The sequence below is a fragment of the Cervus elaphus genome, chromosome X (assembly GCF_910594005.1).
Source record: "Cervus elaphus chromosome X, mCerEla1.1, whole genome shotgun sequence".
NCBI lineage: Eukaryota > Metazoa > Chordata > Mammalia > Artiodactyla > Cervidae > Cervus > Cervus elaphus.
In genome coordinates, this window is record NC_057848.1 from 79,387,370 (window position 1) to 79,401,530 (window position 14,161).

The 14,161-nt window shown below is 37.6% G+C and overlaps 1 protein-coding gene across 1 annotated transcript in view; it reads left to right on the forward strand.

The window, feature by feature from the left end:
- Positions 1 to 14,161, forward strand: part of IL1RAPL2 (interleukin 1 receptor accessory protein like 2) — a 1,284,763-nt gene that overhangs the window by 99,308 nt on the left and 1,171,294 nt on the right. The gene's annotated exons all lie outside the window — the stretch shown is intronic.

Below are 14,161 nucleotides of genomic sequence, written 5' to 3' on the forward strand. Positions count from 1 at the left end.
ATGTCAAATGTTTTTTATTTTTATTTTTTTATAGAATATTGAAATTTGTAGGTACTACATTGTACAGATACTGAATTCTGTTATGTTCCTCTAAAGGATATTGGTGGATTTAACTCAGATGACCATTATATCTACTACTGTGGGCAAGAATCCCTTAGAAGAAATGGAGTAGTCATTATAGTCAACAAAAGAGTCCAAAATGCAGTACTTGGATGCAGTCTGAAAAATGACAGGTTGATCCTTGTTCATTTCCAAGGCAAAAAATTCAATATCATGGTAACCCAAATCTATGCCCCGACCAGTAATGCTGAAGAAGCTGAAATTGAACGATTCTATGAAGATCTACAAGACATTTTAGAACTAACACCCAAAAAAGGTGTCCTTTTCATTATAGGGGACTGGAATGCAAAAGTAGGAAGTCAAGAAACACCTGGAGTAATAGGAAAATTTGGCCTTGGAGTACAGAATGAAGCAGGGCAAAAGCTAATAGAGTTCTGCCAAGAGAATTCAGTGGTCATAGCAAACACCTTCTTCCAACAATACAAGAGAAAACTCTACACATGGACATCACCAGATGGTCAACACTGAGATCAGATTGATTATATTCTTTGCAGTCAAAGATGGAGAAGCTCTATACAGTCAGCAAAAACAAGACCAGGAGCTGACTGTGGCTCAGATCATGAACTCCTTATTGCCAAATTCAGACATAAATTGAAGAAAGTAGGGAAAACCACTAGACCATTCGGATATGACCTAAACCAAATCCCTTATGACTATCCAGTGGAAGTGAGAATAGATTTAAGGGACTAGAACTTACAGACAGAGTGCCTGATGAACTATGGACAGAGGTTCATGAAATTGTACAGGAAACAGGGATCAAGACCATCCCCAAGAAAAAGAAATGCCAAAAAGCAAAATGGTTGTCTGAGGAGGCCTTACAAATAGCTGTGAAAAGAAGAGAAGTGAAAAGCAAAGGAGAAAAGGAACAATATACTCATTTGAATTCAGAGTTTCAAAGAATAGAAAGGAGAGATAAGAAAGCCTTCCTCAGTGATCAATGCAAAGAAATCGAGGAAAACAACAGAATGGGAAAGACTAGAGATCTCTTCAAGAAAATTAGAGATTCCAAGGGAACATTTCATGCAAAGATGGGCACAATAAAGGACTGAAATAGTATGGACCTAACAGAAGGAGAAGATATTAAGAAGAGGTGGCAAGAATACACAGAAGAACTATATAGAAAAGATCTTCATGACTCAGATAATCACAGTGGTGTGATAACTCACTTAGAGCCAGGCATCCTAGAATGTGAGGTCAAGTGGGCCTTAGGAAGCATCACTACGAACAAAGCTAGTGGAGGTGATGGAACTCCAGTTGAGCTATTTCAAATCCTAAAAGATGATGCTGTGAAAATGCTGCACTCAATATGCCAGCAAATTTGGAAAACTCAGCAGTGGCCACAGGACTGGAAAAGGTCAGTTTTCATTCTAATCCCAAAGAAAGGCAATGTCAAACAATGTTCAAACTACTGCACAATTGCACTCATCTCACACACTAGCAAAGTAATGCTCAAAATTCTCCAAGCCAGGGTTCAAAAGTATGTGAACTGTGAACTTCCTGATGTTCAAGCTGGTTTTAGAAAAGGCAGAGGAACCAGAGATCAAATTGCCAACATCTGTTGGATCATCGAAAAAGCAAGAGAGTTCCAGAAAAACATCTACTTCTGCTTTATTGACTATGCCAAAGCCTTTGACTGTGTGGATCACAATAAACTGGAAAATTCTGAAAGAGATGGGAATACCAGACCACCTAACCTCCTCTTGAGAAATCTGTATGCAGGTCAGGAAGCAACAGTTAGAAGTGGACATGAAACAACAGACTGGTTCCAAATAGGAAAAGGAGTACATCAAGGGTGTATATTTTCACTGTGCTTATTTAACCTCTATGCAGAGTACATCATGAGAAACACTTGGCTGGATGAAGCACAAGCTGGAATCAAGATTGCCTGGAGAAATATCAAAAACCACAGATATGCAGATGACACCACCCTTATAGCAGAAAGCAAAGAAGAACTAAGGAGCCTCTTGATGAAAGTGAACGAGGAGTGTGAAAAAGTTGACTTAAAACTCAACCTTCGGAAAATTAAGAACATGGCATCCAGTCCCATCAGTTCACGGCAAATGGATGGAGAAACAGTGGAAACAGTGGCAGACTTTATTTTGGGGGGCTCCAAAATCACTGCAGATGGTGACTTCAGTAATCAAATAAAAGGACGCTTACTCCTTGGAGGGAAAGTTATGACCAACCTAGACAGCATATTAAAAAGCTGAGACATTAGTTTGCCAACAAAGGTCTGTCTAGTCAAAACTATGCTTTTTCCAGTACTCATGTGTGGTTGTGAGAGTTGGACTGTAAAGAAAGCTGAAAAAAAAAAATAAAGAAAGCTGAGGGTTGAAGAATTGATGCTTTTGAACTGTGGTGTTGGAGAAGACTCTTGAGCGTTCCTTAGACTGCAAGGAGATCCAATCAGTCCATCTTAAAGGAAATCAGTCTTGAGTGTTCATTGGAAGGACTGATGTTGAAGCTGAAACTCCAATACTTTGGCCACCTGATGGGAAGAACTGACTCATTTGAAAAGACCCTGAAGCTGGGAAAGATTGAAGGCAGGTCGAGAAGGGAATGACAGAGGATGAGATGATTGGATGGAATCACCAACTCAATGGCCATGGGTTTGAGTAAATTCTGCGAGTTGGTGATGGACAGGGAGGCCTGGCATGCTGCATTCCATGGGGTCACAAAGAGTTGGAAACAACTGAGTGACTGTACTGAATTGAATTGAAAGGGTATTTGTGTTTGTTCTAGCAGCAGTTCAATTATTAATCTTGAATTTTTGCTGCTTAGTTGTATGCTTTATTAGAATAGATGAATAGAAAACCCAAAACATGTCCTGAACATCTATAACTTGGTGGGACTCAAATCTGTAATCTTTTTTTTTTCCCCTGTCAGTCTTATCATGACTTAACTCAAGCCCTGTTGTGGAGGGTGTGGTATAGACCCTATTCTATGGCATAGTTCTTTCTCCTAAAGCAGGATCTTTCTGGAATCTTAGTTGAATGCTCAGATATCAATATAGTATTCCCCAGCAGTGTTTGTCCTCTAATATCACTGTTTTATTATTAACCTTCTAGTAGTCACACTGTGATGAAAAGACTAGCAGTCATACCCTGTGCATGTTCAGCTCAATGTTCAGCCAAGGGCTCAAAGAGAACCCCCATACAGATTCCAAAAGCTTCCCTCAGTGAACTTTCTCCTTTTATGGAAGGTACCAACTGTTTTACTTTCCCTGATCTCTACAGCTTCAGCAGAACTTCTGAGCTGTTAGGACTTCAACTCACTGTGCTATCATTGGGGACTTGTCTCCAGGTGGAGAGCTGGTTTGATTGTGGACCTTACCACATCAGTTTCTTTTCTTTGAGATCATAATCTTGCATGGTCTGAAAGCGGTTGTTTCACATATTTTGTCTACTTTTTTCATCACTTTCGCTGGATAGAGCTAGTCTAGTTCCAGTTTATATTATCATGGCCTGAAGTGGAAATTTCCCTGTTACTTTTTGATACCCCATCATTCTTTTAGCACTTCCTTGCTTTTTGTCATAAAGATATGCCAGGGTTACCTTCATATTTTCTCTGCCCTAGCTCTGGAATGAGCCATTTTCCTGATTTCTTCCAGTGAAAATGGTATTTGGAAATATTTTTGTGATTTAATTCTGATACTTCTGATTCAAATATAATATGATAGGGTTCTTCTGCACCTTTATCCATTCCATATTTTTATCTCCTTTCCCACAGTGGGATTCCTCATTCTTATCAACATTGATGTACTTACTTATTTTAACTTTAGTTCATTATTTTATCTTTAGTTCATTCAAAATGATTTCAAAACTACTACACCAAAAGTACTACCAACAATAAACCTATAGTAAATTAAGTATATTTTACAAACATTTTTATCCTTAGAATTCATCGTGCTAAGTCTGTATAGTCAGTGTTATGTTAAAAAAAATACTTGAATTAATTTTCTCTGGGATTATGTTAGTCAATATGTAAATAAGTTAATTTGTGTCTCTACCCAATTAGCCTTTTTATCTTTGATTAAATTTTTTAATACATAGAACATTTACATGACTGAAAATTCAGTTATAAAAAAGGAATAAAGTGAAAGAAATCTCATTTCTGTACCTGTTTCTTGTACTTGGTCACACTCACAACTATATGTAGTTAATTGCTTTAGCTTCTGGTATTTTCTTCCTTTATCTCATAAATCAATTTTTTTAAAATTTCTCCTTACTTCATACTTAAAATGTATCAGCTTAACTATTTACTTGTTTTTTTTTTTTAACTTACTATATCTTGGAAATCAAGTATTGGAATTGTTTTGATAGTTTTCTTATTATAATAGTATATTATGCTTAATAAAAGTTCAAAGAATACCAAAATTAAAAGAATGCTCTTATAATTTTATTCCCAGAGGTAACTAATCATTTCATATAGTTTCTTCCAGATAGTTTATTTGGGTATATATGTATATAGTCTAAATCATCTATTAATATTTTTCTTTTTTTTAAATATTTTTCAAACTTAGACTCATTTTCCAACTTGATTTGTCATGTATTTTTGATATTTATACCTAGAATCTCTAATTTTTGGCAATGCATATTTAACTCAAATTTAAAAACTGTGCTGTTTTCCATTTTGTGGATTTATTATAAATTTAAACCTATGCTCTATTTATGGAGGTTAAGTTTTTATCCCTAGGTTTTTGCTATTCCAAAACAACGGTGGAAGGATGATCCTAGAACATAGATCTTAGTGCACTAGAAGAGCAAATGTTTTTGTAGGAGAGATCGTCAGTAGTGGAAATATTGGATAAACTTTTTTTATTTAAATTTTTGAAAGATGCTGAAAATTGCCCATCAGTGTCACTGTACCAAATTTATATTTCCACCAACAGTATATCAAAGTTCTTTTCTCATTACACATTTATTAACTGTGTGTGGTCAGTTAAAATTTTTTTGCTAATCTAAATTCAAATGAAAAACATGTTTTTTTAAAATCATATTGATTGTTTTTTGTTTGTTTACTGAAATCACCATTGTTGGCTATGATGAATATGTTTCTTGGGTTCAAAGACTATTATAAGTATATGTGTATGTGTGTGTGTTTATGAGAGAGAGAGAGAGACAGTAAAAGCAGCAGCAGAACAGTTCATATGGAAAAATCTCTGGTCATTCCATTAAGTTAGGCAACAATAGATGGCAGAGGAAGATGGGAATATGTGAGTTAAGACCTAAGATCATTGTTTTGGTTGGTGTACAGCATCAGCAACATCTGATGTGATTGAAATATAAAAGTCCTTTATGAAACTGGTCCTCTTTAAATGAAAATGTGTGGATAATTAAGCTAATTAAAATACTTAATGAATTAAAAGCTGGAAAGCAATTCCATGTGGGGATCTTGTCCAGCTTTGAGCATAATCCAAATATAGAAGTTACCAAGCTTGGTATCATGTTGAATTTATTACTGTCCATAAGGGGGAAGAATGAAAAAAAAGTAAGAATAAATTGAGCATTCTGTTAATTTTGATGTTGGGATTTAGCCCATCCACAAGAACAGCCAAAAACTGCAGTGAATGGGCTCCTTTCAACTCTTGTTTTGTAATGAAAGGATATTGTATTTGCCAGAGTGGAGAGAAGCTTTGAGTGACTATAATTTCTGCTAGGGTAGTTTCTATCATGCATGAATGCTCAATTGCTTCAGTTGTGTCTGACTCTTTATGACCCTATGAACTGAAGCCCACCAGGCTCCTCTGTCCATGGGATTCTTCAGGCAAGAATACTGAAGTGGGTTGCCATTTTCTCCTCCAGGGTATCTTCCCAACCCAGGGGTTGAACCCACAAGTTTCTATCTTAACCCAACTCATATACACATGTCAGGCTAAAGTGCATTCCTTCTGGCTCTGTTGACTTCTACAGGTGTGATTTGTCCCCAAATTAAGTATGCATTGTGCAAAAATACACCATTGTTGCCTATTGTAGCTTGGTCTTTGGGGAAAGCTGGCATCCAGAGATTTCTTAAAATATGTTTGACTCCTTCAGTCCATTACAGGAATACTGTATATGCAAGTTTAAACTTTTGTTCATATTCTGATCCTTGCCCTATTTTTGCTTTCATACATTTGTCTGAAACTATCATAGAGAAACACATTGTTTTTGATGATTGCATCAGAACTATTCTACAAAAGAAATGCCTTGAAATTCAATGACCTTGTTCCAGGCTTAGGAAAAAGTCAGGCCTTGCTTCTTTGGATATAACTTAGGACACTTATATTTTACGTGTGCTCTCCCTAAATGACTACAGACAAGAAACACATGGTTTCAAGAGGCACCCACTAAATCCTTGAGATGAGTGATGTATATTTGGCATCACTGCTTTGGAGAGAATTGAGACAGTGGTTGCCTGGAACTAAATTCTGCTAAGGGATGTTTTAGACATGTGGCATGTATTAATTTACCAAACCTACAGGCATTAGCCTCCAACTAATAAAAATAAATGAAAAAAAAAAAAACTACAGGCAGACTGTGTAAAAGCTTCTGTGTTGGGCATGTGCCAGCACTTAGGAGATCAAAAATGGACAGGGTATGCTCTTTTCCCCCAATGAATTCAGTAAATCATAGGGAAAGGGAGACACTAACATGCAATGAGTCCTACTATATGCCAGGCACTTTCTATACATTGTCTCCTCATGCAGAGATACTGAGATAGGTCCTACATGAATTGGTAGGTCCTATATTGTCTCGTTTTACAGGTTGGGAAACAAAGGCTTAGAACAGCTAAGTAATTTGATCACTTTTATATAGCTAGTAAGGGGCAGAGTCAGGATTTAAACCCAGGATCATCAGACTCCAGAATCACTGCCCTGCTGCCCATTTCTGTGGGTAACATTATCTTCAATTTACACATGAGAAAACCAAAACTTAGGGAAGTTAAGTTTATCTTAGGTCCCCAACTGCTAAATGGCAAATCCAGGTTTAGAACCATGGACTTATTACAAAGTTCATGTTCTTTGTACTGTACCCCAGATAAGTCTTTTTTACAGGGATAAAATAGTAAGTGTAATAAAAGAGGTATCGATACAGTTCATATGAAGAAGATGTTATTCCTAGGTGATAGTCCTAGCAGAGAGATGCAAGTGTATGGATGCCTAAAATGAATGCTATTTTTGAGTACTAAGTAGCCCAGATTGTCTGGAGGGTAGTATAAGAATGAAGTCATTGAAGAGACATATTTGCACAGAAATGAGTAGCTAGACAGATGGTGTCTTGACTATATATCCAATTTTTAATTTATAGGAAATATATTGAGCATCTCGAAAGGAAATGTGAGTTGAGGTGCCTTATGTTGGAAGATGAAAGGCAAGGTTGGTGGGACCTTCTTAGACTTCTAGTGTTTCTGTTCACATGCTTTCCATTTGCAATAATAGGGAGGGTCAGTCTGAGCTTTATTTTAAATTCTGAAAATGTCTTCATTACATTACTGAGAAAACTATCGCCTTCAATTATCAGAATGAAGTTTGTTTGTATTATTCAGTCTTCAGCCTCTGGGAATTAATGACTAAAAAAAGAAATGTTTCTGGTCTTATCATTACCAGCAGGTGGCACTGTAATACATTCCTTCTATAGCTCTGAAGAGTGTCATAAGAGTATATGGCTATCTTCAGAGTTTGACTGGAGAAGGAATAACTACGACTTTTCTAGTCCCTGTGCTCTGATTGGGATAATGTTTGCACGCATGCACTAAGCACCCTCCCCTCTCCACCTCCTCGTTTCCCCCTGTGATTCTCTAGTTTGTGAGAACTACTTAAGATTATTACAGAACTTTCCATTTTCCCCAAAGAAGGTGATTTGAGGCATAGCTCTAGTTACTCCTTTTCAGTTAGGTGTTCAGTGGCTGAAGGCAGGGCATATGGGGCTGACAGATTTTACCTGTGGCACTCCCCCAGCCACTCGGCTTTTAATAGCCTTGCTTCTTTATTTGACATCTAGCCCTCACCAAGGCTGAGCAGTTTCGCAGTTTCCAAAAGATTAACAATTTTCATGACCATCTCCCCCTCTTCCCTTTACTTTTTTTTTTTTTAGAAATAAACATTATTTTTTTTTCTCTTCTAGTTCTTTTTTCTTTTTTGTCTTTTTTTTTTTTTTTTTTTTTTTTTTAGTGGAGTGCAGTTTATTACACTGGCGGGCCCAAGGCAGAGTCTCCTCTTTAAGACCCCACCCCAAAGGGAGGAAAAGTCTAGGACCTTCCTTGCAACTCTCATGAATGTTTATTTTTTTTCTTTTTTCTTTCATTTATTTTTATTAGTTCGAGGCTAATTACTTAACGATATTGTAGTGGTTTTTGCCATATATTGACATGAATCAGCCATGGACTTACATGTGTTCCCCATCCCGATCCTCCCTCCCACCTCCCTCCCCATCCCATCCCTCTGGGTCTTCCCAGTGCACCAGCCCTGAGCACTTGTCTCATGCATCCAACCTGGGCTGGTGATCTGTTTCACCCTTGATAGTATACTTGTTTCAATCCTATTCTCTCAGAACATCCCACCCTCGCCTTCTCCCACAGAGTCCCAAAGTCTGTTCTGTACATCTGTGTCTCTTTTTCTGTTTTGCATATAGGGTTATTGTTACCATCTTTTTAAATTCCATATATATGCGTTAGTATACTGTATTGGTCTTTATCTTTCTGGCTTACTTCACTCTGTATAATGGGCTATAAAACTCCTAGAGGAGAACATAGGCAAAACACTCTCTGACATAAATCACAGCAGGATCCTCTATGACACACCTCACAGAATATTGGAAATAAAAGCAAAAATAAACAAATGGGACCTAATTACACTTAAAAGCTTTTGCACAACAAAGGAAACTATAAGCAAGGTGAAAAGACAGCCCTCAGAATGGGAGAAAATAATAGCAAATGAAGAAACAGACAAAGGATTAATCTCAAAAATATACAAGCAGCTTCTGCAGCTCAATTGCAGAAAAATAAATGACCCAATCAAAAAATAGGCCAAAGAACTAAACAGACATTTCTCCAAAGAAGACATACAGATGGCTAACAAACACATGAAAAGATGCTCAACATCACTCATTATCAGAGAAATGCAAATCAAAACCTCAATGAGGTACCATTACACACCAGTCAGGATGGCTGCTATCCAAAAGTCTACAAGCAATAAATACTGGAGAGGGTGTGGAGAAAAGGGAACCCTCTTACACTGTTGGTGGGAATGCAAACTAGTACAGCCACTATGGAGAACAGTGTGGAGATTCCTTAAAAAACTGGAAATACAACTGCCATATGACCCAGCAATCCCACTCCTGGACATACACACTGAGGAAATTAGATCTGTAAGAGACACGTGTACCCCAATGTTCATCTCAGCACTGTTTATAATTGCCGGGACATGGAAGCAACCTAGATGCTCCTCTTCCCTTTAGTTAGAACTACATCACTCTTAAACAGGCAATGCTAGTTCATCTTTATACCAACGTAGCCTGGTATATTAGGACACTACTGAGCATTTGATGCTATTGGACATGCTGACCTTTTTGACAGTCTTCTTTTGCTCAAGTGACACTACTTTTTTCTGGGTTTGTTCAAATCTTTCTTGCTGCTCTTTTCAGTACCAATCATGGCCTTGCTTTCCTCTGACTATCCCTAAAAAGTTGTATTTTTGCCAGTATTTTGCCTTAATATTACTTTTCAATACCACTTTATACTTTCTCTGAGTTTCTACTCTCTTGTTATTAACTGCCCTGTTAGTGCTTCTCAACACAGGATGCATACTGTAGCTACCTGGTGAGATTTTAAAACACATTCTTGCACAAGTTTCACCCCCAGAGATACTGATTTGTTTAGACTGGAGTGAAGTCCAGGCATCAGTGCTATTTTGGTTTATTTTAACTTTAATTTTAAGGTAATTCTAATTTGCAACCAGGGATGGGCTTCTCCAGTGGCTGATTGGTAGATTCCGTCTGTGATGCAGGAGACATGAGTTCAATTCCTGAGTCAGGAAGATCCCTCGGAGGAGGGCATGGCAACCTACTCCAGTATTCTTACCAGGAAAATAAGGAGTCTCGCAGGCTGCATCCCATGGGGTTGCAAAGAGTCAGACACAACTGAAACAACTGAGCATGAATGTAATAATCCCATACCTTTTGAGGCTTCTAGATTTAGCAGTCTAGTCTTTCTGTCTCTTCCTGGTTACATGCACTATTTTCCTGCTAGATATGTTTATTTGGCTATCCCACAGGTACTTTGAACTCTAACTTGTTCAAAACTAAAATTTTAATTGCCTCACTTTAAATTCCACGTTTCCTCTTGTGTACCCTATCTTGGTTAAAAGGACATTATCATATTTTGGGGCCAGAATATGTGGTGCACTCTCAAAGTCCTTCATAATTTTCAGAGTCAGTAATTGTCAAGTTCTACTAATTTTGTTTCTAATATATCTTCCAAATATACCTTATTCCTTTTCATCCTACCTGCCACTGATCTAGTTCAGCCTTTCATTATTTCTCTCCTAAACACTGACTGTACAAGCTTCCTATCTTGTCTTTCTGTCTTCAGCTTCTAGTTTCTTCTACACTCATCCATTTTCTGTAATACTTGTAGATGGTGTTTTTACTAGTTTGTTTACTTTTAATTATAGGTATGATCATGTCTTTCTCCTATGAAATAAAACTCCTTTGGCTACCCACTGCATACAAGATAAAACTTATGTGCCTTGTGGCATATAATTCATAGTAGACAAGATCATCCTTAGTTTATTCTTTAATTCATTTATTCATTAAGTAATTAAGTAGGTCACATACCCCTCCATGCACAAGCCACCCTTGTTAGAAGAGTTGTTTAATATTTTTCAAGCCTTCTATTATCTTGTCTACTTACTTTATCAACTATTGGGAGAGAAGTTTTGAAACACCAATGATAATTATAAATTTATCTGTTTTTTATTTTTAAAAAAGCACTTTTCCATTCTGAGAATTTTCTCTTATGCTTTTCTTCACCAATAGATCACTTCCCATCTTCTGTGCCTTTTGATAATCCTACTCATCTTTGAAGACCCATTCCAAATGCCATTTTCTCTGTGAAGGCTTCCCTGGATAGCCTTCACACACATACCTCTTCCAGACAGAATTAATTGTCCCTTTTCTATTCTCCTGTAGCATTTTTTTTAAAATTTAAAGATTATAAAATTGGTTTATTGTAAAAGCAATTCAAGAATACCCAGTTAAAATCCAATGCCACCCAATACAACCAAGAAGCAGTTAAACAAGTTTACATTAGAAACAAGGACAAAAAACAAGAAAGACCACATCAAGGCTGTGATTCAAACTCAGAAAGAGAAAGGCTTAGGTCTCCTGTAGCATTTTTTAAACCGCTATACTAGAACTGGTCATACTCTTATTTAGTTATCTATATGCCTGTCTGTTCCACCACACCTGTGAACTTTCCAAAGTCAAGCATTGTTTATTTGAATTCTCTGTACCTAAAAGGCTGCTTTGTACCTAACAGTTGATTTACAAATGTTTATTAGGTGACTGAATAAATGCTTATGAATTGCTGACAACCTAGAACACTTCTGGAGTATGGTGATTGAAGCAGAAAGTTGAATAATACTTTTGAATTACTAAGTATTCCACCTTCCTCACTTTGGAATTGTGGCCAGAGCACAACTTGCCTACCCTCAGGCTCCTCCTTTTTTGATAGGGAGGATTTACTATTGTTATCAGTGCTCTCTGCTGCTCCATCCTCACCCACAGAACCCACATTCACATAGAGTTTACTTTCTAACAAGCTTTCAATGTATAAGCATCACTCACTTCAGTTCAGTCTCCTCAATTCTCAGTGACTTGACTTATTCCTAACTCATGTACTGAGGACAGAGAGCCTGGGAGAGCATGGAAAACTTGTAGCCTGGTAGAGGGAAGGCCAGTTGCTTCATTTTTATTTTTCCTAAGAGAACATACCATCCACATGGCCTGGAAGTACAAAGTGCCTCAAGAAAACACTGTGTAAATGGATAGCCAAAGTCACTTTCTGCAATCCTGGCCATGTCTGTATATGTGTGTGCTTAGTCGCTCAATTGTGTCCGGCTCTGTGACCCCATAGACTGTAGCCTGCTAGGCTCTTCTGTCCATTGAATTTTTCAGGCAAGAATACTGGATCAAATTGCCATTTCCTCCTCCAGGGGATCTTCCCAAGCCAGAGAGAGAACCCTTGTCCCTTGTGCCTCCTGCATTGGCAGGCATATTCTTTACCTCTGAGCCACCTGGGAAGCCCAATCCTGGCCATGGGATCCCGTATTTAAACTTATGCCTTTACTGCAATATATTAGATGAAACAACAGCAATGGTAAGAACTGGCAATGTACAGGTTTTAAACACTTATAGTGCAAACATTTTTGATATTTTTTTCTCCCCTCTTTACCCAGCATATCCAGTGGAATGGCAATATAAAGGAACTAGACCCCCAGTTGTCAGGGGAGTAGAAGGGCCTGATTTTATCAGCATGCTGCTATGTTGTTCAGGTCTAAGTTAGCGTTTTATAGAACCTTTGCATCTCATCCTTCCTTTTTACTTTTGTTCAAAGCAAAGACTTTCAGGTCTTTGAACTGTTCTCAGTCATTCTCTAATTTCTCCTTTGATATCAGACCCCAGACCGCTCATTCCCTAGGTGTCATTCTCAGATTCTTTGTGTGTCACCTAACTGCCACTTGGCCAAAGCTGTTGCTACTAATTTCAGCTTGCTTTTTACTTAGAACAAATTCCATTTTCTTAAAGAGCTAGCCAATTAGTGAGCAGATATCTAAAATCTGATTTTGAGTTTAAGAAATCTACCTTAGATCCTGATCAGAACTTGAATGTTATAAAAATGAAAACTGTCCAGCAAAGGGGCCTTTAGGACAGATTTTTTGACTATCCATCCATGTCCTTTTCCCTCTTCATTTTCTAGTTGTACCTTTATATTCTAGAGTAAAGCCTCTGTTTGACACTACAGTGTGGTTCATCAATTCATCATGCTGATTGGAAAAATGAACAGGAATCACATCATTTATGGTGAATGTCATGACCAGGAAGTTAGAGTAAAAACATCTTCAGAGGCTTTGACAGTTTGTTGCCAGAATGGCATTTGTTTTTACAGTTGTTTTTCAGTCAGAAGCGGGCCTTTCCATTTCTTCTTTGAGTTTCTGAACTCTGTTTCGAGGCTCAGGACTTTAAGCTTCCCTCTTACACATGGAAGAACAGGGAAGAAAATGAACAGTTCTGTGTACTGGTTCTTCTTACCTTCCTGTTTTCTAATGTAGTTTTATGATTTTCCTTCTGTATTCTTACCCCCAAATTTTTAAATGGAGCTTGTCATAAACTCTAACCTCTCAAGTTTTATCAGAAGGGACTTAAATCATCAGTTTCCCTGGCTGACCCCCTCACATTTGCTTGGTGCCCTTTTTGTTGTTCTTTATTAAGAGCTTTAATGCCATTTTCACATTCTTGATTATCTATATTGCTTTGAATGTCCATTTGGTAAAAAGATCAGATCTTTTCCCCCACAGAGGAACTGGGGGGAAATGAATGAATGAATGAATACTTTGCATCACTTTGCGTAAAATTAACTTGTTAATTTTATATAAACCCATAGGTTACAGATTAATATACATAAACCTAGCATTCAGGAAGGTAAAGACCTTGTCAAGGAAAAGCAAATAAATCAAGACAGCTGAAACTAAGTACATTCAAGCTATCAGAAAATGCGGTGGGCAAAGAAGAACTATGGGGTAGCCACTGCTTACAGTTATCCTCGCAACATACAATATAGAGGGAACCAGAGAGATTATCTAATCCAGTCTCCCATCAGTGCAGGAATCCCTTGTAGAACACACCACACAATGATGGTCCAGTTGACAGTTATACTTTCAGGATCAAGTGCTTAGTAAAGCATCCTCTTTAATTTTAGAAAGCCTGTAATTGTTAGGAAGCTCAAATCTGCCCTTTTGTAAACTTCCACCAGCGAATCCTAGCTCTGACTCCTAGTTTCACAG